The sequence below is a fragment of the Passer montanus genome, unplaced genomic scaffold (genome assembly GCF_014805655.1).
Source record: "Passer montanus isolate IOZ18808 unplaced genomic scaffold, ASM1480565v1 scaffold95, whole genome shotgun sequence".
NCBI classification, from domain to species: Eukaryota; Metazoa; Chordata; class Aves; order Passeriformes; family Passeridae; genus Passer; species Passer montanus.
Genome location: NW_024374923.1, coordinates 171,729 through 199,019, shown reverse-complemented (window position 1 = coordinate 199,019; position 27,291 = coordinate 171,729).

Here is a 27,291-nt window from a genome sequence, read left to right as displayed (position 1 = left end):
TTTTAAGCAGTTGCCTCAGAGGCCATTCATCTGCCTTGTTCAGTCTCAAAGAACACCAAATACATCTTATTTCCAAAAGAAACATCCAGAGGAATACTCGTCCAACATGTCTCCATGTATTTGTGTTGCTGGTAGATTTTTGGCCACAGATATACCCCTTGCTGTGCAGGGCTCCAGCCCCAGGGTAGCACACTCCTGGAACTGTGGGTTCAGAGGCAAATTTGCTTCTCTTGCATTGGGGCCTGGCTTTTGGTAAGTCAACACCAGTGGCTTTCCAAGGTTGTCTTTAATTCTTACTTTCCTTCTGTTTCTTTTGGTGAATCTACATGTGGCTGTGATCTGGTGCCCAGGCATCCTACTTGCAGGGCAATTTAAGGGCCCAATACGAGTGTAGTGTGCCAGGTCTGGGAACAGAATTTTATTTCGAGTTACCTTAAAAGACACTTTCTGTTGGCTCTTCTTTTTTAGAGGGTTTTTACATAAACTACAAATGCCTTCAGAGAAAATTTTCTAATTTAATAAAGGCTTTTAAAATTCTCATTATGAAAACAGGGAAAAAGGGCACTTTTGTTGATAGACGTATCTTTGATTTTCAGCTTACTGGTATCTATAAACATTTAGAGTAATTCTTCAGATTTCTAGCTGGGGATTTCTTATGCTCATGTGTAAATAAACCACAAAGCCATAAATAAGCACTTGCCACTCTGAATGGGTTTTTGAAAGCTAAATGCAGGGGCACAGTTGAACTTCAGAAAGAGTACTTACAAGCAAGGATTTGCAAGGATGTACTGACATTAAGGCTTGCTAAAGCATGGCTGTAACTTTAGCCAAAATAGTTATAAAGAACTCTTGTGCTGATGCCTCAAACATATCACCTTATTACTGCCTATATCCTGCAGTTTGAGAACTGCCATCCAAGGAAAATTGCAGGACTTAGAGCACATGACTGGTAATGAGAAACATTCCACTTGAATATTCAATCAGTTTCGCCTTAATTTGCGGTGGCTCAGTCAAGGGCTGGATTGAAAAGCTCGTTTTAGAAAGTGGTTTCTTCCTCAATATCAGCAGGGTGAAGGACAAATGCTCAGAGCAGCATTGTGGCAAAGTTAGGAGGAGCACTGCAGCTTTGTCACTTCTACACTGATGGAGTCAGGGAAAAGGCAGGTTTTCAGGAAATACAGTGGTTTTACATATGTGATGGTATGATATGTTAGTAAAGGGCCAGAATTTACATTTTGATTGGACAAGGCCTTATGGACATCCCTCCAAAAAGACCATACAGCTATGAGGGTGCTCGTGCCTTGCTTTATGGGGAAGGGCAGAAGAGGGAGAAAGCAAAAATAATTTTGCCAAAGTGGTTCTTATCTTGCAAAAAGAACTTGGGCATAATTTTTCTTAAATTCTATGCAAATACTCAGGATAAATATTGTGTTCAAACTTTCCTGGCTGTTTCAGCAGGCAAGACAAAATCATCTTCATAACTACTATGAACGGTCTTTCAGTCCAGATGCATTTTTATTTCTTTATCTCTGTGATTAGGCATGTTTTACTAAACTTTATTTTATTGCAGCTTCCCAGAAATGCATGTTTTAATAAACCAGACAAGAATAAGCAATGAGCTCATACACAGAAAAAAGTCTGGTTTATAGTTATTGAATATACATGCTCTGTGTTTGCTATGAGTTTAATATGTATGTCATGCATTCTACTAAACAATTCAAGCATAAATGGAAAAGTTGGGTAATAATGGAAAGAATCTAAAGCTTTTGAATGCAAAAGGGCTTGGCAGAAACATAGGTAGGAGGTAAGAGCTCTGATTATGCTGTTTATTCTTGGTTTTAGTAGCAAGCTCCCCAACAGCTGTTGTGATGGAAGGGCATTTTTGAAGATCAGTACAGGTATTTCAATTACCTGGTACACCTGGCACAAGAAAAGATGCTTATTTTATTGCTGAAAAAACAAAGACTACAGATTTTGTAACATATACAGAGAGCTAGAGCAGAATCCTGCCTGTTTAGCAGCGCAGGTCTAGCTCCAAAAAGTAAATTTAAAAATAGCAACGTGAATCATTCAGCTGTTTGGTATCAAAGGTGCTTATCTACAAGCAACCTGATGGTTTTCCTTGCTGTCAGCAGCTCACAGTCTCTCTGGAAGCTGAAAGTCAAACTGTGCTGCTTTTGGCTCACACTTCAGCAACAGTAAGGACTGGTCCGTTAGAAGCTACAGCTTGAGCTATTACCCTTCCCATAGACTTCAGAGGGTATTGCTTCAGACCCCTTATGTTTAAGAGCTTGGCCCTTTTTAGGAGCTGTTGTTAGTGTTGTTGTTTGATTTCTTTCATCTTTGGACCTGTTGGTATCCTTTAGAGCTCAGACATCTCAAGCTCTCTTCTCTGGCATGACTAAAGGCAGAAGAAACAGCAGCCTCTGGCTTTCCACCTTTCCAAGGAGCAGAAATTGGCCTCAGATGAAGCAGAGCAGACAAGTTGACTATCATCAGCACTTGAAGCCCAGCAGCGCCATGAGGTTCCCAGAAATGCAAAATCCCCTTAAAGGGCTATCTGGACTATCTTGTTTCATCCATATCAAAAGGTCCAAAATGAAACATTTTATTGGTAAATACTCAGAAAAGGGTTTGCAACAAGGCCTTGTTTGGACATTTTTTGTCCTTCATACAGTGCATTGTGGATTAAATGGACAGGCTTTTGGGCACTAGGACTCAGGCATGGCAGTACTGCGATGGTAAAGCCCACACTTTTGTTACTGTTGCAGTAACCAATGATGAGTATTGGCTGATAGGAGAGCAGAGAGAAATCTGCAAATGCATGGGGCAAATAGCTCCCCTCAGGCTGGATTACTGCTTACACATCAGCAGTGCAGCTTCAGAAAAGCTCTGATGCCAGGTGAGGAACTGGCATAGTTCAGTTGTCTGCACTCTCACCCGCTCGATTAAACACAGGCATTTGCCCATGTTTTCCAAATTACTTGGGATCATTTACAGTTGTAAAAATATGCTGTTACAAAAGCTTTGTTGTTCACCTTTAGGGATGAACGTGTTCAGCCCTGACAATGTTATCTAGAGAGAACAGCAGCCCAAATCATCTCAAACATGCTTGCAATATAACACAGCTTCAGGCGAGGCTCTCTGACACCAGTGCTGTGAAAGAAAGGAACAAAAATGAAGTGACCATTACAATGAGCAATGTGAGGGAGATGACACAATTTTGCTTGAACAACTAAATTTAAATAACAGAAAACTGCACTGCCTGTCCTTTTTTTTTTCTAGTTCTCTGGAAGTGTCCTTCCTGTGGCAATGAATTACTCCCGAGCTCTAACATAAAACAGCATGTATCCCTGAAAGCTGCAGCACTGCCTGTGCAGGCAGAGCACAAGGCTTCTGAAACATTGCCGTCTCGTGGCAGTCTCCTGGCACCACTGCAGCTGCTGTACTACAAACAGCCCTGCCAGAGGTCACAGGCAGGTGTCACAGGCATTCAGTGGTAGGCAGGATACACAGAGGAAACTTTCTCAAATTTCACAGATGAAGATAGAGAATTGGTTTTGTGCAAAAAAAAAAAAAAAAAATTAATCAGATGAGACAGGTGCCCAGTCAGATGATGACAAAGTAACTGAACTGCTGCCAAGTGAAAGACAACCCTGGATTCCCTTGATGGGTTTCTGTGTTTTCATGAGCCTCTTAGCAGCCCTGAATTCAGTCACCTTGCTGAAGCAGTTCAGTGCCTGCATCGACAGTCAGGAAGGTTTACAGCTTGGGAAGGCAGATGACCTGGGATGGCTTTCTCAGAATGGGAGCTGTCTTCCAAGCCAAACTTGCTGTACTGCCTCCAGCACACCCTGTTACATGCACTCAGTACAAAGTGTTACAGTCATTTTGCAGTAAATATCAGAGAAAGATATCCTAAATAATGTGAATAATTTTTTTACCCTTTTTTTCCCCACTGACTTTGAGTCAGGGATGTTTTCTGCCATGGGTTGCTTTAGCACTCATCACTTAAAAGTAATCATTACCTCTGTGTATAAATTACCATCACTGAGAATATTTTAGCACATACTGTACAGTTTGCTTTTAAAAGCAGACCAGCATCTGTCTTAATTTTTGATATATGAATTATTTCCTAGGATTATAGGCTTTAACATTAGTCCAATGAGAGTCAGATTTCCCAGTCTCTGGCTATTAAACACCCATTTGGAACCCCTGCATGGATGCAAGTCTGACTTGTACATCTGGCATTCTACACTGGGCCTTACACAGACCCTATCAAAGTCACTTGGTGGATTTCCACTGACCTGTGATGAAGAATCTCTTTATCTTATGCCAAATGTGTTGACCTCCTGTTCTGTCGTATCCTGCCGAGTTTGTATGAATATCCCATATATTTCTGTCTGCCCAGAGCTATTGCAAGGAAGAAATCCTTGCCAGACCACGGGCACTGGTTCCAGGAAGGGTATGTATTTAATAGCACAGTGCCTCAAATTGTGTCTGGTTTTTAATAAAGCTTAGGGAGGCTTTTCTGTGCCTCACCCAAATGATCCGAGTCTGAACGCAGGGGCTCCAAGTCAGTGTTTACTTCCATAAATGGAGATGTACATAGAAAAAGACAGGTGGCTATAGAATCTCACTTTGTACAGCACATATTTGGTACTAAAGCACTTCCATATAAATTTTACCAATTCATTTTATAAAATGCAAACTTCAGTACAGCTTTGAGCAATTATTGATGTTATTTCAGTAAATTTTCTTCCCTCACATGCCCTTTTCCACCCTAAGGAAAATTCAGTGACTATACCTGCTCCTAGTGCATCCCACCATTTTTAAAACTGGAACAAGGGCAAATATTGGAGTTTCACTGGCTGGATTCCAGGGCATTTCAAGGATTAATGGATACCTTTCCTAAAAACCTAGGACATGTTTCACCAGTGGGTGCCTGAAGGATGGGCCTCTCTGATTTTAATAAACTTCTGAGCATGCAAAAGCCATTGCTAGCAAAGTTAGTGGCAGCTCAGGGGTTCTGAAGCTCTGCTGTGTCATTTCTACTGTAGAAGCTGCGTTCTCTAGCACTGGTCCAGACTGGCTCTAGAGAGTGAATTTGATATGGTTTATCTTCTGTGACTTGGGTAACTGTACAGGAAATATCAGGGCTGGGAGCTTACACCAGTTATACCCATTGTTCTTACAGGGATGGAGTGGAAACCAGCCCAGACAAAACCTGGATCACCTTACAAAGGTGGAGGCAGTTCAGAGAAAAGCCAGTCACAAGCAAAACCTAGGCAATATGGGTGACCAAGGAGTTTGAGGTGCATGCAAAGATTCAAGTCCAGAGATAACATGATAGTCTGAGGTGCTGCTCACATAAGAGGGGAAAATTCCTATTCTTTGTTGCCTCTTCTGTCATCACTAGAGCCCTGCTGGGGCAAGAATGCTTGCTGCCTTGTGAGATCAAGCAGTGTGATATGCAAAATATCACTGGTGTATTTAATATCAGTCGCTTTAGTAAGTAGAATGAGGTAGTTGCACCAGCTCAACAAAAATCCTGAGGAGGCAAAAAGAACCGAGGGCAAACACAGCTGTGATAATACTGACTTTATAAGGGATTGCTATAGCTACTGGCCCCAGTATGGATGTGCAAGACTAGGTAGTGCTGTAATTTGATGCCTTTCTTGCCTTATTCACTCAAACGTATATAGTTTTATTTTATGCACCCACGCCTTATAACCCTTGGCTTCACGTGTCTGTGGCTGTAAAATACAAGCCTGTCATTTTCTCAGATTCCCAACCTTATCCTCTTGTGTCCATAATAGACCTTTTTTCCCCCTCAATTAAATGCAATCAGTTTTCCTTAATGATGGGATGCACTTGTAAGAATCATTTATGTTGGGTAGTGGCAGCCTGTTGTCTTTCTGTTGCAGAAAAAATATAAAAATATTTGCTTCTTGTGGCTCATCATTGTTGATTTTTTAAAATCAAATTTTGCTTTCCTAGCTCCTCCCCCTATTGTGTCTTTAGGTGAACCCAAGGACTATCTATAAACTCTCTTTTATGATCTTGACATAAGCTGCAGCTTGCTAAACTGCCCTTCATTTTGTTTTTGATATTTAATCTGTTTGGACATCCCTAAAACGTAGAGTGCCTTTGAAGCAGTGATAAGGTGTCAATCAGTTTATTAAGTCATCCTTGTGTAGGAGTGACAAGCTTCATCTGCTCTTGGAGCCTGACTTAATACAGGTAAGAACAAATATGGAGAAAGAAAACTTGCTTTTTATTTCTCCTAAATTCCAAGGTCAGCTGGTATGTAGTTTGCACTGCCCAAAATCCCTTATCAATCTACTTTTGCCTAGACATATGGGGTGAGAAGGGAATGTTTGCTGCCTTGTGAGATCAAGCAGTGTGATATGCAAAATAAAAAGGTTTGCTGTTTGGGAGCTGGAGCATTGCTATCTTCAACTTGTGGTAGCTCTGGTACCCACGTCCAGGCCCAGGTGTGGTTTTTACTTGGTCACAAGACCTGCCAGAAATCAGACAATTGTCAGGGACAGTGTCTTCATAGACCCACAATGGCCAGACAGGCCTCTTTAGAGTGGTATGGTGGACTTACCTGTTGTGGATTGCAAGACAGATGTTCCCAGCCTCACTGGGTGAGGCTGGGGATCCATCAAAGAGGTGAAAAGTTTGGCAAGATTTTTGGCTGGAAAATGGTCTTGCAGTATCTAAGTGCTGCTATGTATTACAACAAATTAGTACATGTGGAATTCTTTGGGGTTTGTTTTTCTGAATTTGATTGAGGGCTTCCTTATCACCTCTCCATATTTGCCTGGATGTATGCATATATGCCTGTTACTTGTCTCTCCCACTGACTGATTCCTTAATCTCAAGTAATTGAATTGACTTGATTTTACTTTATGTCAATTAAGTAAAACACAGAGGTGGAAAACCAAGGTAAAGCAACGGTGACAGCTCTATTTTAAAGTTGGATTTTTTCCTCTTCAAATATTTTATATAAAAACATATGAAAAGGCTTAAAAGAAAGGAGAGAGGTCTATCTTTTCCTGCCAAGGCAATGAAAAAGAAGCGCAAATGATACAATAATGGATACCTATTACTGCAAATTAACTGTGTGGATTCTTTCTGGTAATGACAATAACTATTTTATAGAGCAGACTGAATACTTGCATAAGAATTAACATATCAACAAACATTCAGAGTCATCTGATTAATCTACTTATAATGAATAATGAACAAAGGTGTCATCTTTCATGATCTGTTTTTATGCAAATGCAGCAAAAGTGTTTATAGGCAGGAATACTCATATGCAACTCACAGGGATACCCATAAAAAAATATATTTTGTATTTGTTGTATGGTTTGCATGGGCAGCCCAGTTCTGGCTCTGCTTCAGAGAAACACTTGTGGTTTTGTCTAGTTTTAACTCTACCTTTTCATGTCACATCAACTTTTGTTCCACGTCAAGAAAAAAATATCTTTGCCACTCCTTTTGATGGCAGTACATATAAGCATATCATCCATGCACTCCAGAGTCATTCCTATCCCTAATTTAGCTCCTGAATGTAAATAAAATGTGCCATGGATACATCAACAAGGGAAGGGTATGTGTTTAGCCCATCAGTGCTCCAAGCTTGCCAGACAACAGTGTTGGGCAGGAGAAAAAGCATGTTTTACAGGAGCAGAGGATACCTTGCTGCTTCCCTGACACATCATTTAGAGGGTGGAGTCTGGCAAGGAAGTCTCATTGCCAGCTGTGATTGCATAGCCCAGCTTTACAAGGTCAGGAGGGGTCAGAGATAAGGACACAGGCTGGTCTCAGCCAATGTGCCCTAATGCAGATACTCCACTATCCCGTGCACAGCCCACTCTCCTCTCCAGGCTTTTTCCACCACCATCTTCTGAACACTGATGTTTGTCATGCTCTTAGTGCTTTTTCATTCCAGTGAGTTCACTTTGCAGTGACAGACAGAAGCCACTTCTGCTAGAGGACCCAGCCCAAGATTTTTCTGCCCAGGCTGGGGCAGCAGGCACTGGGGCAATGTTTGGGCTGCTGGGGTGAGGGCAAATGCTGCTGCTGAACAGCAGGGCTGGTGAATCAATGAGTCTGTAAAGAGATGTGGGGGGTTATTGGCAAGTGCATTGTTAATGCTATTAAATATTACTTAGGCCTACAGTAAGCTGCGCCTTCAATAGTTTAAGCTGTAATTGCTGGCTGATGCAGAAGTAAGACTGAAAGTATGTAGATCCTGTTGAAATCTAATATCATTTTGGCTTCTCAGGCAGATTAGCAGCCTCTGCAATTAATAGTGTGGGCAGATGATTATGATGATGGTAGTGGAGAATCTATCTTACAGTGCTGTAGGATGTGTTCAAATTTGAACACAGTAGATGTTGCCCTTTTCCCAGACCTAGAATAAGCAGATTACACAGAGCCCGTGATGTGCCCCTTTGGTGGGGGAAGGTTAAGAGCCACAGGTGTGGCACTGGAGTCCCTGTATGAGCAAGGATAGGTTGGATTCAATCTACACAGGGGCTCTCAGCCAATGTCCTTTAGTTCTAAATGCAGATGTATCATTGGCCAGAGAGCTGGACGGGGCTAAGACCTCAATGAATTGTGTGTAATTGGAGTTCCTATAAAAGGAGCTGGAGGAATAAACTTATCTTCAAACTGAAGATAAGTTTAGATCAGATGTTAGGAAGAAAATCTTCCCTGTGAGCATGATGAGGCACTGGCACAGTTTGCCCAGAGAAGTCTCAGCTGCCCCATCCCCAGGAGTGTTCAAGGCCGGGTTAGATGGGACTTAGAGCAACCTGACCTAGTGGAAGGTGTCCTTGCCCATGGCAGGGGCAGGGTATGAACTGGATAATCTTTAAGGTCCCTCCCAAACCAACCCATTGTATCAGTGTCCCACCTCCCTGTTGTTTTGAAGTTATAAGATTTGCTTTTTACTCTGTTCTTCAAGAAAGGAGCAATCATTTTACGCTTTTCTATGTCTCAGATATAGAGTTCCTAGCACCTAGGAATCTCATACCTGACTGTAGCACATCCCATTGCAGACCTCTTGTTTTGAAATTTTTCACACAGATTTTTAAAAGAGAAATGCTTTGATAAGGATTTTCCTCAGATTTTTGGAAACATTGAAAACACCAATTCTAAGTGGTACTCTAAGTAAGTAAATTTCTTTGCTTCTACAAACCTGAAAACACCTCAGGCTTTGTGTGTAGAAGCTACTAGTATGTGATGGTTACTGCGCTTAAATTGTTAACTCTGTTATGACCCATTTGGCAGTGAAGGTTTTTCTGCATATGTACAGTACATATGTACAGTGATGTATTATGTTGGGTGCTGGGCACTAGGCAATGCAAAGAAAAAAATAATAGTAAGAGTACTGGAGTCCTCAAAAGCCTCTGACAATTATTAGTTACAACACAGTTTTTCAGGTGGAGTCATCCCTGCAGGCAGGTCTGTAGGGATGTGGGCAGGCTATTAATTTATTACAGGGTTCTGCAGGTATGCACACACATTCAGTACCATTCAGGACTCTTCAGATAATTTTTTTTTTTGTTGCAGTGAACACTCTTCACTTGCACCATGTCCAGATTAGCTCTTATCTTATTTTTCTGTCATTTAAATGATTTTTTAATAAGAGAGAGGGTGAGACTGTTAGTAGCAATGCTACCTGAATGTTTCCTAAGGCTCTGCCACATCACCTCAAACTTTCCTTCCTGCTGCTTCCCTTCTTTCCATAACTTCAGGCAACACGTTTTCATTGACAGAGCTGGAGTGCTGTGGGAAGGGCTTCCATGGTCATTTGCCAGGAGAGTAGATAAAATTCTCTTCTCAATGAAGCCAGAAAGATCTTTGTCACTGTTGTTAGCTGAGACTTCCCTCTCTTTCTAAATGGTACTGAGTAAAAGGACAAGTGGGTTGAATACGCTGAGAATAACCCGATTGCTCGACAGAGGAGAAAACATCCTTTTTCTGCAATTTTTTGTGAATGTGAAATTATTATTCCCCTCTATAACCCACTACTGCTTTTTATCAAGCTTTGGACAGTGAATATGTGTGCAGGTAGAAGTCTCTGCACCTACATTGATATTTTTATTTGTGGGGGACTTTTTTCCCCACTAGACAAGAAAGTTTACAAAATATCTTGTGGAGATACAGAGGTGAATGCTCACTGCTTTGAAAATCCCAAGAAAGTTTGGAAGTTTAAATCCACACATAACACTGTGGACACAGAGTTTTCGAAAGCACAAAGCTGTGGCAGCAGCTCTGTCCCAGATGTCACAGCAGCTTGGATGTGTGTGGCCCCTACCCGGACTGGACAAACAGTGGGAAGAAGAATCAAGCTCTGGAGATGCATCTGGGGAAAGGAGAGTTTCTATTCTTTCATGGTATAAAGACAGTTTCAGGCTCGCTGTGAGGGATATTGCTTCCCCATTGTTATTCTGTTTTTTAAAGGCCTTATCTCGTTCCGCATACACACACACTTCAGAAATGTTAATCTCACTTTTGTGCTTAACTGTTTCAGGAAAATGGGATGTATTGTTCCCTAACATTTTTAAGTTACTAAGACGTGTTTACCAAGAAATGTGATGTACTTCTTTCTCTGCAGCTGAGAGTGCTAGCAGAAAGTGAAGGAAAGTGGGAGGGCTTTATTGTAAAAATCCTTTAAGGTTCCTGCGCTTCTTGGCTATCCTCTTTAAAGCCTTTTTAATAGCAAGCCCACTCAAGCAGTCTGACAGCTCACACCACTTTGTACGTGGCTACAAAACAAATGTGCAGGGGCGGCAGGGGAAGGACTTCGCTTGCTGGATCTGGCTGTGCCTGAGCTGGGAGCCCTCCGGGCAGACACCTCCTTGTCTCTAGGAAAGGGAATTACCTGAGTCAGCCTTCTATGAGGTGACAGGGCTTCTCTGAGATTGGGAGACTGCTCCAGGACTCCTTTCTTGTTCTCTGGGAGCTGCTCAGCAAAGCCACCATATAAACTTCTGTGGACTGAGTTGCTTTATTGATGGTTTGTGTTACAAAACTTTGCTCCATGTTTGCCTAGCTCAAATGTGGTTGAGCCAAATGTTAAGAAACTTCTAGATGGGGGCAGCTGCTGCTGCTATTTTTGTAATTTTGGTTTGTTTATGCTCAATTTCAAAAGCAAACCTTCTCTCCAAGAACAAAGAACCTCAGCAAACCCCAGTGACTCAAGTCTCTCCAGCATGTCGCCAGAGGGACCAGAGGTGTAATTTAGCTCAGCAGATTTTATCTGCCCAAACTCCACATGTGCAATGACAAACCACCCTGGTGTGCTGCAGAGAGGAGGCACAGATTGCCATGTGTAGGTCTGTCACATGTACACTGTTAGCTCAGCCCTGGGAACTGGACAAGAGGCTCTTTTAGAACAAGCAGGCCAGACAGCCCTGGTTTGCACCAGCACCCCTGAGGAGTGCCATGACCCTCAGTCTACTTCCTCATGATCCTGCAAGGTTACTGTCACAGACACCTTCACTTATGCTCAGTGGAATGTGACTTTTGTTCATAGGTTTCAGGAAAAAGTTGCTCTTCAAGCCCTCACCATCTGTCTCTCCTTCCTTCTCCCTTCTTGAAGGCAAGAAACCACTGTCACTTAAGGCAATGATACAGTCTCTGGCTCCCCTGGGTGTTTCAAACCACTTGTGTCCTGAATATGTTTTTTACTGGATGCTTCTTCAAATTGACTCTTCAGGATTGAATAACAACATTATGATACTGAAAGCTGGCAATGAGTTTTGTGATTCTCTGTGAGGCAACAGGCCTCATGTCTGAGAATTAAAAGAAAATTACTGCTGTCTGAAAGGGTTCTGCGACTGCTCTGAAGAGAAGGATGAGCCTAAGCTATATGCACATGCCAGCCTGGGAGTTTTTCTTCACGTTTCAAGTTGAAGGAGTATTGGGAGACAGAATATAAGTATTTCAGCACTTCTCAAAGATGTGAATTAACTAGCAGAAGCCTAATGAGAGACAAAAAATTATCCGGGAAGATGCAGTGGAGGAGTAGTACCATTTTAGCCAGCAGAACCACAACCAAGGTAGGATTTATCACCTTCTGTGGCATACCTAAATCCAATCCAGACAGGATTAGGGGAGGGCTTTAAAGTTAAGAATGGCTGGACTGTTCTTTTGTTGGTCTGTGCTGGAAGTCTTTTGCCAGGCTTGCTGGATAGTGTCCAGGTAAGAGCAGGGCTTATGTGACCTGTTACTAAAAGTAAAACTTGGAGTTTTGCAAAAGAGAGCCTCATTCCTGGTACCAAGTTATAAATCTTCCATCCACAGTGACATCTGGAAAAACACTGGGACAGTAAAGAATCAGTGGCATGAGCAACCTCAGAGGTGTCACCTATGCTCATCTATTCATTTCTTTGTAGGTACCTCAGACCATAACATGTCCTAGTGGTTTTGTGGTGGTATTGTAGATGATGAAGATGATGGTCTTTTAATGAGCTAATGCATTCATTGTTCTCTCCTCCAACACGTAAGGCACTTACTTCTCTTCATTCAGAAACTACAAGAGGTTATTTTTCAGGACAAATTGGCAAACATCCCTTAGCCAAGGATCCAAAGGCATGGTCCTCTTTCAGCTGCATAGCTTCTCATTAATATTTGAAAAGGTTTACTGCAAATTTAGGGTTGAAGTGTAGTACTTTATGCAGTTATTTCAAAATTCATAGATTTCTAGATTTTTCAGGCCAAAAGGGACTATTATGCACACCTTCTCTGACCCCCTGTATAATGTAGGCTACATTTGTTTAAAGTTTCAATTTGTTTTCCTGAGCAAACTTGTATTTATTATATATAATTCAGTATAGAAGAGTAGCTAGTGAAAAGGTTGAAATCCATAAATATTATATCAGACCACCTGGTGCTCTGAAGCTTTATTCTAAATGATGGCTGCTCAAAATGAAGAACAGTTTGAAAGACAGAGAGATATAATGATGTGACTATTGCAAAGAGCAAATGAATTGGCTCCATGTCAGGGGAAGTTTTTTCTAGGAGCCTGATTTCAGTTCGAGTATCATTTTTTCCCTCTAGCAAAAAAAGTGCTCTTTCAGTCAGCATAACCTTTATTTTGAAAATTAGGAAAGGAGAGGAATGTTTCTGTAGGAGATCATACTATATCTGAATAACTCAGTAATGAAAAGCCATCTGAAACTGACAAAGGGAATGCCCCTTACCAAAGGACACACTTAAAGATGTGTGTGCAGAAATAGCCTGCTGCACCCACAACTGTAGTCACTGTAATGCCATGGTTTCATTGGAATAGCAGCAACGTATATGTTGTATCCACTGACATTCCGTTGTGTGATTGAAGATGTGTTGAATGGCTCAAGAGAGATGTTTCTGTCTTAGCATCTCTGTTTTAAACAAAGATGAAAAGGAAGGGCCATAGGAGTCTCAGGCTGAGCAGCAGTTTCTGTGACACTTAGCCTGGACTTTGATGATCTTGCTTTCACTCAGCCCCTTGCTCACGCTGGAAGCCTGCGGCAGAGCTTCCCAGATCAGCACAGACCCACCATGTAAAAACTACAGGTTCTGTCTTGATGATTAATGTTAGCTGTTTGAAATAACCCAAATGCTGCCCTCTGATCTGATAAAATGAATAAATACATTGGGTGTGAATGATGGGAGCTACGGGGAGGAACTTGGAGGGGATGAGGGCAGAAGTTTTTGCCAGGCTTGGTTTTCTGAGAACAAAACAACTTCCAAGGGCATGGGGGTTGGGGGGATATTATTTTTATTTATTTATTTTTCTTCTCCAGATGTTTCTATTCTGTAGCTTGCCCCTGATTCAGAGACTAAGTTTTACTGCCTGAGATGGGAGAGAGAAGAGATTCTCACACCAATGGCAGGATAAATGCTCGGGGGCATGGGGAGAATTCAGCTCACGGTAAAGTCACAGATGGGTTAACAAGGAGAGGGGTACTTCAGGTTCCACAGGTACAAAATCCAGCAAATCATGTGGTTCTGGCCACCAGCTTTTCTCAAATTTTGCCCATCTCATTTAGCCTTCATTACATTTTTCTAAGCTACATTTCACCTCTGCACACCCTGTTTTATTCTAGTGAAGACAAGATAAATAAAGATATGAGTATCAGTGGTATGAACACATAAGTGCTTGTGTCCACAGACACTGCTGCCTGTATAGAAAAAGGTTAGATCCCACAAAATGAGTGAACCATTCTGCATCCCCTCATGTCAGATAAATACAAGAAGTATAAAACAAGGTATGCATTAATAAGAGAAATGAAATTGATTGCCTAGCTGTGATGTGCAAAGGTGTTCTGCACAGAGTTGGTGATTTTGATTCATCATTTCACTGTTTTGATAATGTTGTAACTCACTTTTCAGTCAATATAGGTCTTTTGCTACTCCTGCTGTTAGGATACCCACTGTTAGGTTCTTTTTCTGTTGATATTTTAGGAGATATTGTAAGCATCAGGTAGTAATGTTTTAATAATTATTTCTGATTAAATCACCTCCTGACATCTCGCTTTAAGATCCTACTCTTTTTCTTCATGCCTTTTAATATACTTAATAATCTTTCTATTAAAATTTCTGTTTCCTAATCATGGCACAACCATCATGCTAGACATATATTATTATTACCTTTCTTGGTTTTAATTTTATGTCGAATTAAAAAAGAAGCTTCTGGTTCTGTGGAAGAGATTTGGTGCTACAAGGACTTTTTTAAGCAAAGCACAATTAGCACAATAGCCAAACTGTAGGAAAAAATGGAAGAAAAATTAGGAACCACTGATATTAACAAAAAAAGAAGCTTCTGGTTCTGTGGAAGAGATTTGGTGCTACAAGGACTTTTTTAAGCGAAGCACAATTAATACAATGGCCAAACTCTAGGAAAAAAATGGAAGAAAAATTAGGAGCCACTGATATTAACGTTTTGCCATTTTCTGCAGATTGCTTGTTTGACAGGTGTTATGTGAGTGTGAAAGGGTGGTGAGTGCCATAGGTTTTTCCTTCAGTGAAGTCTTCTGAGCATCCATTGTCAATGCAATGAAAGATCTTCATACATTGAGTCATGAGGAATTCAAGGATTCACTCCTGAGCATCCTGACCAATTGGAATTTTGTTTGTCGGCTTTTTCTCTCAGCAAGGAAGGTTTTGGTGACCCACTGATAAATTAGTTGATGGCAGATCAATGGTTTAAAAAGTACGGTCCCTGGCATGGTGCTCAGCCTGCAAAACCAGAGCAGGGCACTTGTGTGGGGGTTGGACTAAGCACAGTGCTTCTTTTCTCATTCTGAGGATATGTGTGTTGTAAAGGAAGAGTTCTTCAGAGAAGAACTTCATTGCATGACGATATGGTTGGAAGATTACTGACATCTGCCATAGAGCTATTTTACACCTGATGTGGCCTTTTGGGCCTTGCTTGCAGGCAGTGCACACAAAGAATTGGGCTTTTCCAAGGTAAAGTTCATCTGGCCTATTTTCAATGTCCTGTAATAAACATGCTCCCTAGAAATTTCAGTACTGAATGGAAATGCAACCTACTGTGGCGAGCTCTTCTTTGTACATCAAACCTTTAATGATCTTAAATTTGGATGAGACAATCCAACCTTATCTCTCGTGACAGAGCTCCAGTTTCTTGAGGAGCTCCTGGGAGATCTTCAGGTATATAAAATAATAATTCAAATCTCTAATTTTGATTCAGATTAATCCATGGTTTTGTCTGTTTACAAATGCAGATCTTGCTTTGTATGAGTATTTGCTTAAGGCACACAAGGAGTTTGTGGCAGATTCTGAAGCAGCAGCATTTTTAGCACTTTTTAGCAGTGCCATAGCTGAGATTGATAGCTCAGCGAAGGAGAAGGGCACATAGCAACTGGCAGAAAGAAAATATTGGATACCCACTGTTAGCGAGAAATTGTTCTTCTGCTCTGTCTTTTCCTTTTGAAACTGTTCCTTGGTCTCTGGGGAAGAGATTTTTCACACTCATATATGAAGAGAGCCTCTATTCAGGCACAGCCCTGATGTAATAGCCCTGGTCTAGGTGACATTCAGTCTCCGGATGTGCTCAGTCCTTTTATTTTTTAATTGTTTTTTTATGTATTCCCCTGTCCACAGGGGAAAGTAGCAGAGACTTAGGAACTGAGCAGAGCCCACCCATGGCTTACTCCCCAAGAATGAGAGTAACTTGCCATCACTTCCAGGTGCAAGCTTTCAGATCAGTGTATGTGGGATTGAATGATAGGCTGGTGTTAGCCATCCAGGGCCTCAAAGTCTCTATCTCCAACATTACAGGGATATACCTGTGTTCTTCTGATTCACTGAAGGATAATTTTCAGACAGTAAAAATAGCTCATGATCACCTTTAGGAACCTCACAAGGATATGGAGCCAGTATGACTCATTACTAAATTACTCAGAGCCTTGATGATCATTCTTAGCATCATTCTCATTATATTTTATGTCAAGTAGCTGGACACATGTAAAGGAATAAGAGTTCTCTCTCTGGAATTACTTGCTTCCAGATCTGGAAACAACACAATGTGAAAGAACAGCACTTAGCTAAATTACATTATTATGAGCTTTATCAAACACCTATCAATATATCCAGATATATGTCTTCCACATTCTGACCTGTCTCTTGGTGCTTTGCCCTGGTCAGAGCTGTACAGAGTTTTCTGTAAAGTCCTTGCACAAAGAAACTCTACAGTGCATATACAAAAAGCAGTGAAGGAGCTCAAGGCTGTCTCACAGACCTATTCAATTTTACAGTATGAATGCCTTGAAAGAAGGTTTTGGAGAGAAGTTTTCCATGAATATAGATCAGATGCAGTAAGTTTGGATACACAGGCAGATAGAAACAAAGAACAAAGAATCATTGGTTTCATCATATGGTTTGGGTTGGAAAGGACCTCAAAGATCCTTTAGTTACATCTCCTCATGTCAGGGGCAAGGACATCTCCCTCTACTCCAAGCCCCATCCAACCTGGCCTTGAACACTCCAGAGACAGGGAATCTACAACTTCTCTGTCCAACCTGTGCCAGTGTCTCATGACCCTCATAGTAAAGAATTTCTAACATGTCATGTAAATTTATCCTCTGTCAGTTTGAAGCCATTGCCCCTTGTCCTGTCACTACAGGCCCTTGTAAAGAGTCCATCTCCATTGCTATTGTAGCCCATTCAGGTACTGGAAGGTGCTGTAAGGTCTCTGCCATAGGTGATCCACCAACTGTAAAACAGGGGAGAAAGACACAAAAGAAAGGGCACTGTCTCCATGTTTTCCTCCTTCAAACTCTGAATTTCCCTTAGCAGAAAAATGTGGAATGTCTGATGTACTTGCCCACTTCTCAGCCAGCAGCTGCCTGCACTGGATTAGGTGCATTAGCAATACCCAGGTAGTACTTGTCTGATGTCTGGGATTCTTCATTTTCAAATCACTTGAGATCAGAGGGTTGTTTGTATGGTGTTTGGTGGGGTTTTTCCTTCTGGTCTTTTCTCCTTCCAGACCTTAGCTACTGGTCAATCTACTAATTTGTAACTTTTTCTGATTAAGTAGCATGCAATGATAATTTGTTACTGTGAAAGCCGTAATGAGTTTTAATTATGGCTCCTAATGCCACACACTGTCATTTAAATCTCAATGGCTGTCACTTCCTTGCTCTCTTCCAGAGAAAATATACAGCTCTTTCCCCCTTCAAACATCTGCATTAATGCACAGTTTATGTTTGCCTCAGTGGGGCAAAGTGAGTCACAAAATGCCAACTCCTTAAATTATTATCTTCTCTGACTTAGGCCTGGTGGAGAAGAAAGCCAACATAGTCTCAGTGGACACTCTGGAAAAAAGAGAAACAATGCAGACTCAAACAGACATGTCCCTACAGTTACATTGGTGTGGTTTTGTTTGTTTGGAGAAGCCCAGCCTTGTGACTCTTGCTGTAAATTTTAGAAAGAAAAACACAATCATCCAAGCAATTATTTCTGTGGGTACTTTTGTAGCAGTGACATGGTCTGCTGCACTGAAGCTGCTGGAATTCTTCCTTCTCATTTCAACAACATTCAATTTCTAGCAGTTTTTACCATCTTGTGATGATGGAACATATGGGAGGAAGAGAGGCTTCTGGTCAAATCTCAGTAACAGTGCAGTAAATAATTGCAGTAAAGTTCTTACTCAGGCCATGTGCTAAGCCTGAAATGCTATACGTTTGATTGTATTTTTAAAGAGCTGGGGGCACATTGTCTGCAGTGCAGAGGCCAGCCAGATTTGTAGGTAGACACATGGTTTCCCTCAAAAGGAAGCTACATGGGAAGGTGCAAGGGCAGGCAGGAAGATGGAGTTAGGAAGCCCCAAGTCTCATCCTGGAGGAAGCTCACCAGATGCCAACAGGGCAGCAGCAGTGGAGTTTGTGCAGGTACAGCAGAGATAAGCATTGAGTCTTCAACTTTCCGTTAGGAGCCAGCACAGGAAGAAACATTGTTGTGGAGTGCTGACTTTTTCACTGGTTACCTTGTCACTGGTTACTATAATGTCACTTGGGACTGTTGTAGTTTTGTAATGTTGATAACTCTTGGGAAGTAACTCTGGGACTTCTGGACTGGGAAATGTAAGTCTTCCAGTTGGAGCTCCCATAGCTTCTCTTAGCTTGTCACCAGCCATAGATTGGTAAGCTCGTACATGAACCAGACAGAAAGGAACAAACCCACAATGTCTGGGAGCTGTATATGGTCAGTCATCTCTGCTGCAAGGATGTCCCCAAAGGAAGATCAAGGGGAAACTGTGCTTGCAGAAGATACTCCAATGTTTGCCTAGTGTTCTGTGCTGAAATCAGATAATTTCATTCTCCATTTTCTGTTCTTTTTTTCTAAAGCTTAGGCTGAAACCTAAAACATTATTTCCTTAGTATCTCTGGTTAAACAGAAAAGCAACCCAGCACATAACTTATTGGAAGCTGAGATTTTCAGAGAAGTCAGAGGAGACTGAGCACTCACTTCTGAGCAGGAGACATTTGCAGTTAAGTCCCAGTGTTTTCCAGGTCTGATTCTCTATGCTTTTTCTCATGAGTTTATTCATGTTGCATAGTGGAGACAATGTCAACACAAATATTTAAAATATGTGGAAGTCTGTATTGTTATTTGATTTTTTTTTCCAGTTGTTTCTACATTTTGACAGATTTACTCCTTCTTCCTCCTTCCTATTAGCCAGCATCATCAACCATCATTAGCAGTGTCAGAACAGCATTTTGTACCGCTCTCTGCTATCACATTTTTTATTGTCCTTACTACAGAAGAATGAAACCTTTTTCTTCATTGAGCTGTCAAAGACATGGTGGGTGTGGGTGTGTGTAATGGAGCAAAGTGACAGAGTCATTCTCCTAATTTCAGAGCTTAAAAAGATGTTAAATACAGCAGAACCCATGAGGTTGTGATCTCATTGCCTTCCCAGTGCAAACTCAGTAATTCTTTCTGATATTAAAAATGGCCTCTCACTTTTGGCTATTTGTGCTTTGGTTTGATTGCAAGTATTTCTGCTTCTATTAACAGGAATGAGGAAGGAGTGATGTATTGTGAGAAATTCTTTTACTATACAGTGAGAAACTTTTTTTAATGAGAAACACAGAGAGAAACTCTTTAACTAAAAACTGGGGTATCTTCTGGCTTTGACAGTATGCAGTCTGCTTTTACAGGGAAGGGGATGCTACCTGTAGGATCTGACTGCAATATGAGTTGATTCTTCTGTAGCCAGAAATTTCCATGCTTTCCTTCTTCAGCTGTATTTTCCCTGGCAATAGAAAGCTGAGGGAATCTTTTGACAGCAGCTCCTTCCTGCTAGCACAAGAGTGGATTTCCCTTCTGAGCTGCCCTGTCCCTGCCCACTTAGTACTCAAGCCAGAGAGGGAGCTGATATGAAATGTAGTAAGACTCAAAGCCACATTCTGCCTCACCCAACATGGAAAGCTGATGGCTCTTCCCTATCAGCAAAATGAAAGGGCTAGCTAATTCCTGAAATCCTGCTGATGTGGTGGGTGGAGAGGTGTGGGTCAGGCAATGGGAAAGTCTTACAGTTGTAACTCATTAATTTAGAGGTTTTGACCCTTTGTGCTTCCCCTACATTCTGTATGTAGAATTAACTGGAAAACTCAGTGCGGTACAAGTGAGGCCATTTGAGAGGCTCAGGGCCAAAGGAATGTGCTTAGCTCTGGAGGTGGGAATGCTCAGGTGCTGGCTGTAGACTGGGGATGTAGAGCTGCACTTTCAGAGCCCATTGCAGGGACACCTGGAGAGCCACAGTGATGGGCCCTGCCCTGTGAGCACAGCTCACTCCTTGGGCTCAAGCACTTCAGTCTTGCAGCAGGGGAGAGCTCTGTGTTTTCAAGGGGAGGAGGGGACAGTTAATTGGCAGCTGGAAAAGACACCATAGGTTAACTTCTGTGATCTAAGATGCTCCAGCAGAGATGACAACAGCATCTGCTTTGCTTGTTTTGTGCATACCTACATATTCATGCACAGCTTTCTGATTTCTCAGGAGATGACTAGTGAGCTGTAAACCTCCTGCTTTAGATGATGGGAGATGAAACATTTTTTCTCTGTTGTGTTTTCATCTCCGAGGAGTTTTTCAGGCTTACAGGAAAAGACAGGTCTTTTAGAGGGTGCCCCTCTCCTCACCTATTTCCTGATAAATGCAAAGAGGAATAGGAAATTTCAAAAAATAAGTATGTACTACAAACTGGTCTTTCTGAGGAATAATACATCCCTGTACAGTCCCTATGAGCTAATGCCATGTGAATGAATGTAAGGGAGTGACATACAGTCCTGGCCGGATGTGGGTGGCCTGCAGTGAAGAAAGGTTCCTGATACATCCACCAAGGAGTGTGGAATGTGCTCCTCAGCAAATCCAGGTCCTTTTCTGTGATGCCAGCCAGATGAAAAGAAATTCAGTGATGGTATTTTAGAACAGCCAGAGAAGTGAATCCCATGTGACTGTCAGCTTCTCAGGGCAAGGATATAGCACAGCTCCTCAGACCTGCCAGGGAGGCTCCTGGAGTTTATGACTTAGAAGCTGCAGGTTGCAAAAAGCCTGAGTGTGCTGTGCGCTGCATGGCGTGTTACAGAGCTTGTCTTGCAGAGCAGAAAAAAAGGAAGGACACTCTTTAAAGTGATCAATGTGCAACCCGTGTCTGGGAGGGATATTGCACAAATTTTCTTGGTATTCTGAGTACACCAACAGCACAAACATCTGGGCTATTATTCAGTTAAATCCACCTAAAATATAAGTTGGATTTCTGATGTTGAAGATTGCACCTTTTTATTCCAGTCAAAAAAATTGCCATAGTACATGGCAAGTCTTTCCTTTTGGATACATCCCAGATTTGCTCTGTACCTGGGAAAAGACATCCAGTCTTTTTTTCCTCTGTTTTCTTCCTCTTCCTCCCTTATCTTCCAACAAGTGGTTTAAAATAATGATCTGCATTCATCATCTCACTTGTTATTTGATCCCTGATTTCCATCCTACTGGTTGTGTTCCTGTGGTGAGCATGTGGTGTTCTTAGTTGGTCCTTGGCTTTCTTAAATTGCACCTTACTCCATTGATGGATCTCTGTTAAGGGAGAGGATCCCAGAAGTATGATTTTAGGTTTGACACACATGCTGCTGAGAGGATTTTTTTCCTTTCTGTGTTCTCTGCCACCCTGCTTCTCCAAAGAGAATCAACACATTTTCAAGCCAGTGTTCAGCCACTGCTGCCTCAGCTCTGAAGCCTCCCAGGTACAGCAATCATTCTGAGGTTTGGCATTTGTGTTCTGGCAAAAGAAAGCAGAGTGATTTTTAGAAAGGTTCTAAGCACTTGATAAAAAGGAAAGTGACAGTCTTCAGTTATAATGATCTGTCAGGATAGAAATTGGTGGTCTTCTCTTTTTCACGGCTCACTTCCACACAAACTTGTGCACATACTGCTTTACCATAGCACCTAGACACTCCAATGTGCAGCAGATGCAAAGAAACAAACTTTTGCTTGAAAAGACTGAGTTTAAGGTGGTCCAAAAGTTGTGAACAGATATAAACAGATTGTTTACTTAAATATATTATTCTCAGATTCCTTCCAGTGGATTGAAAGGGTTGGGTTTTTCAAATTCATGGTTAGAGTAACCAAAGAAGTAATTTCATTTTGTTCTCCCATTTTTAACATTTCAATAAATAGAGATATCAATGGATCATGTTTATAGAATTCAGAGTGTTAAATGGAGATGTCAGTCAAAGTTTTCACAAAATTGTCATCCCTTTTTGGTCAGTTCACTCTCACTTATTGGAACTCGTGTTTCAGTGCAGTGTGTGATACATTTAATGCTTGAGCAGCTCTGCACAGAAAAATGACCTTACTTCCATAGAAGTCTCTTCAGAGAGAAGCAAGTGCTTAAATTGAAGGATTCATGGCACCATTTTATAGCAAACTTCTGGCCACAATCACTCAGGGCAAAGCACATACCAGGCAGGCAGCCTGGGCCAACCTCTTTTGCAGCACCCAGAGATGCTAAGCACCCCACACAGGCAGCACAAGCAGAGGAGCAAACCACTTGATCCAGGCCTGTAAGTGACATAATGACAAGCCAGGAGTTTGTGTCATCCTGCTTGTACAGACATGAAACATGTGTGACAGCTTTTCTTTGTTTCTGTCAATGGCCGTATTTGGGGGTCATCTCAGTCTCCACCTAATCTCTCCATGGCTTCTGCCTCTTCTTATCTGCTGAAGGAGTGGACTTTGGGATTATCAATAGGATAAGTGGGTACTCAGAGAAAAGAGCCATGAAAGGAGAAAAAAGGCATTTCTACCTTGGAGATTGGAACTGCTCAGTGCCATATGGGAATGCCACCACATAAGCACTGCTGGGAGATCTGGTGTGGGACCTGCACCTCGACACTCAGGCCTCCATGTGACCCGTCACCCTGCAGGGAAATTCACTCTGGGGAGAGATTTACAAAAACTGAGCACTTGTCTAATCACCAAATTCAGGTCTTGGTCTGCTTCCTGTTGAATCAAAGACCTGACTTGCACCAGTTTCCATAGTGCTGGATGGAGGCCTGGAGAAGTCAACATTGCAGGGACTGCCCCACTTTGAAACTACTACAGCAAATGTAGAGGGAATGCAGAGGAGCAAGCACCCAGAGCTGTCCTTGCAAGGACTAATATTTAACACTGAGAACATAAATACTCCTTAAGTGTTTAACATAAATGATTGTGATCATAAAGCTGGAATGGCACAGGGGCTTCATGCATCTTCGAATTGTTTTGACATAACAGCCTAAACGAGGATTTAATAAAGTTCTTGTGCTCTAAAAAGTACTCATAATTTTTGCTTAATTTCTACATGTTTTCTCCCCCTTTAATTGTAGTTCAGCAAAGCAGAGGGACTAATCTCAGATAAAAGTAAAAACACCAAGATTAAAGTGCACTGCTGTTTATTTTTAAGGGCAGTGGGTTAATATGAGCACTGTATTGTTGATGTCAGCATCACAAGCCAAAGATAAACACCACTTTTCTGCACTTACATCACATTTTCAAGGCATTATTCTTCATTAACAAATATTTTCTTCTACAATGGAAAAGAATGACTTTGTCATAAGATTATTGGCTTCCAATCACAATCATTTTGTGCCTGTTCTGTAAAATATTTCTTTTTATCATGACCGTTGCTTTTAAGTGTAATTTTTGTTTTAGTTTCCTTAAGTTCTGACTCTTTTTTACAACTAAACTATTCCTTTATTTTTACCAAAATAATTTTATTTTTTAAATGCATGTATCTTGTGTTATGGTCCCTTTCTTACCATTACTTCTAATAAGATATTAGAAACTTGATCTTCTTGCTACTCTAAATCTTTCAAATGTCCCGTGGGTAAGAGATGATAATGTATATTTACAGAATTGTTCCCTGCTTCTGTTTTCCTTCTCTTGCTCAATTATTTTTTGGAGACTTTAGTTGTTTTATGAGTAAAGACATGTAGTAATTTGCTTCAGAAAGACTGAGAGATTATATCCACCTAAAGAGTTACAATCATTGTAATGTTACCTCTTGTCAATCCTTCGGTGTTCCTTTAAGAAATGTATCACCTGTGTTCAGGTACTTGTGTCTTCTTATAAAAATTTCAGTATGTAACTAATGAATAGCATGCTTTTCTGAAAGAAAGGGAGAGGTTTCAAAGCCATGGAGAAACATATTTGCTTTTTGTTTGAAAGGTCTTTCTGCAGACCACCAAGAAGTACATCCTACAGCTGACAGATGTTACATGCTTCTGATGCTGTTGTGTAGAAAACCAGGCAATAAAAACTGTGCTATGTGAAATAGCATAGACAGCTTGTAATTTATAATATTTTCTTGCTGACCATTTATTTTGACCTGTACCTCTTGCAGGACAGTCACTGAAATATATCTGTCCCTTGCTTATCTATGTCAAAATCATATCTCTTGCATCTTACTTGTCTGGAGTGGCACATGCAGGTTGTAGCTAATATTCTTCCTCTATTGCTCCTATTGTTCTTCAGATGAGGATGAGTCAGAAGTTAATTTTTTTCATGTTTAGGAAGTAAATTTAATTAACATAACTTACTGAGACAAAAATCCCATTGCCCAGGCCCAAACTGATTCTCAGTCACTCTTTTCCTGTGTGGAAATTTAGAGATATTTTGTCATTTTTTCCAGTTCAGAACACAAAGAAAAACCTATTATCTTGAAATTTTTCTGAAACATTTTCCTTTCTTCTTGTGGCTCTAACTCACAAAATAACCTACTCAAAAGTGCTAAAGGGGTTAAATAAAGAGACTAGAAATAAGATTTCATGATTTAAAGCACTAACTGCATTTTACCAGCTCTCCTTGCATGCCATATTATAGTCACTAATGTGACTAAAAATGTTCAAGAAATAATTTCATCAACTGATTTCGGACAATTAGAACAACTCATCATGTAATCACAAGACAAAGGAAGCCAAGTTATTAGAAGAGATTATTTAATCTAAAAATTATCATTCTTTAAGTATCATCTAGTATATTCTTCTGGGTACAAATATGGTGAAAAAAGCTGAGGACAGCTGACTGCTGTATCCCACCAAAATAACCAAAGCTGAATGATTCCTGGTTAGTGGGATAGGAGGTATTAAGAAGACCAACATATAGTCCAAAAATAATTTCCCTTGGCTATTTCTGAAATAGTTAGCCATGTATGTTGTATTTTTGTGAAGACCACATAGGAAATAAAAACATTAGAAGTCAACTTGCTGTAATTAAGTGTGCTAAAATATGTCCTGTTATACAATCCGGTTTACATACTCCTGTAACCATCTTTCAACATGCAAATCTTGGTTTTGAATGAATATACACAGCTTGCAAATTAGTATACAGAAAGAGACTATTGTGATGTTCTAGTCCAGCTTCCAGCCGGAAATGCTTGGTTGCATCGAATATTTGTACTTGTCAGTCTATTTGTATGTCCATATCTCCACCCATCCCTTTGTTGTTAAATTTTTTCATCAAAAGTTCATGCTTCCTCAAATTTTTCTATCCACCCACGTAACTTTGAACATCTCCCTCTCCCTGGGAAAATCTGATCTGAATCCTTTGATCTTCCAAATTCTTCTTGTAGGACAACAGACGTCCGATGTGACCTGTACATGTCTGCATTTGCATGAGAATAACTTTCCCTCTTCCTACTTATATTTGGGAAGGAAAACAGAGGAGTGACTTAGCAATGTTCTCCTGTTGCACAGATGCCATAGCAGCAAAAGTTCAAAACATATTTGATTGTAGATTCTGTAGGTGAAACACTCTCAAGATTTCTTGTGTCCAAATCAAAAGTACTTCCAGCCTTAGAAATCTTACATTGTTAGTCTCTGCTAGTTTGTCTGTTTTCATCTGTGTTATCATGAAAGGTTTATTTGTCTATTTTCATTTGTGTTATCATGAAAGATGTTTCAGCCTAAAGCAGACTGGGACAGTAGGCATCAAAACAAACTAAAGGGAATTCCTGCCTTTTTTAGGCTTATTGAGCATTCCGATATAGTAGGTGTATGTTCTAAACTAATCAGATTACAATGTAATTAAATTGTGTAGCTCATCTTCAGCAGCAATCTTGCATTTATAATGAGAAAAGCTTAAACTTGAAGCAAAGTCATACTGCTTTTGTCTGGCTTAATTTGCAGTTATCCAAATAGCAATATTACAGGTAATGAATTCTGAGTTAATCAAGTTGTTGCATCAATGAGCTTGGTAGTTCAGCTTCAGTTTCAAGTTTATGAGATTATTTATGGCCAGCTGCTTAAAAAAGAAAGTCTTCTCTTCATCAAAATTGTAGTCTAGTTAGTTCTTGTGATTTGTGTCAAGATGAAGTTTGGAGGAGAGAAACAGAAATCAAAAGCGGAATGATAAAGTTTATTCTCAGTCAAAAAAATACTCATTTAAATGGGCCTGAGAGCTTTCTTCTGCCTTCAGATAAATAAACTTTTTGCTATAGTGAAATACAATTTTACTGATATTCTTTCCAGACTAAATATACCAGCTGTTTCACCAACCAGCTAAAAAAAAGTTACATGATCCCACATGCTCTGAATTTTTGCATGAATGTATAGACCATGACATGAAATCATCTGTTTAACTGCAAAGGGAATAAAAGTCATCATGAATATAACTTTAAATGTTCGTGCAAAATTCTAAATGGTCTTCACAGAACATTGGAACATTTTCTTTTCATCTGCAGTATGAGAACCTCACAAATGAGTGAGAAATTTGTTCCAGACTTATTCGTCTAAGTACTTTGAGTTTAAATATCCACTTCCAATGAAGGCGTCTACATGCTTTTACAGATTTAGTGAAATATTCCTAGCCAGTATAAAATTTGTTACGAAATGTGTAGGAGACCAAAATCAGGTTGATTCACAGATTTGGTCCAAGTAGTCTGAAATCTAAAAGACACCACAGGCTGATGAAGGTCCATAATTTGGTCTCCCCACAGTGCCAGTGTGAGGGGCAGATGCAGTCACACACTCCAGTTAGCAGGAAAACTTTTGCCTGCCATGATGGACACAGGACTGACCCCAGTGGCACTGATGTTCTCAGCAAAGGACAGCATTTGCAAGGTGCACAGACTAGCAGAAAGGACTGGGTGCCACACCAGGAATGCAGACATGTGGTGTGGGACAGGAAAGTTAGGCTTTTCCAGTGCCTGAACAAGAGCTTGTACCCACAGCATTGGATCATTCCCTGGAGAAGGGGGGAGAAAATTGACCTGGGTGATG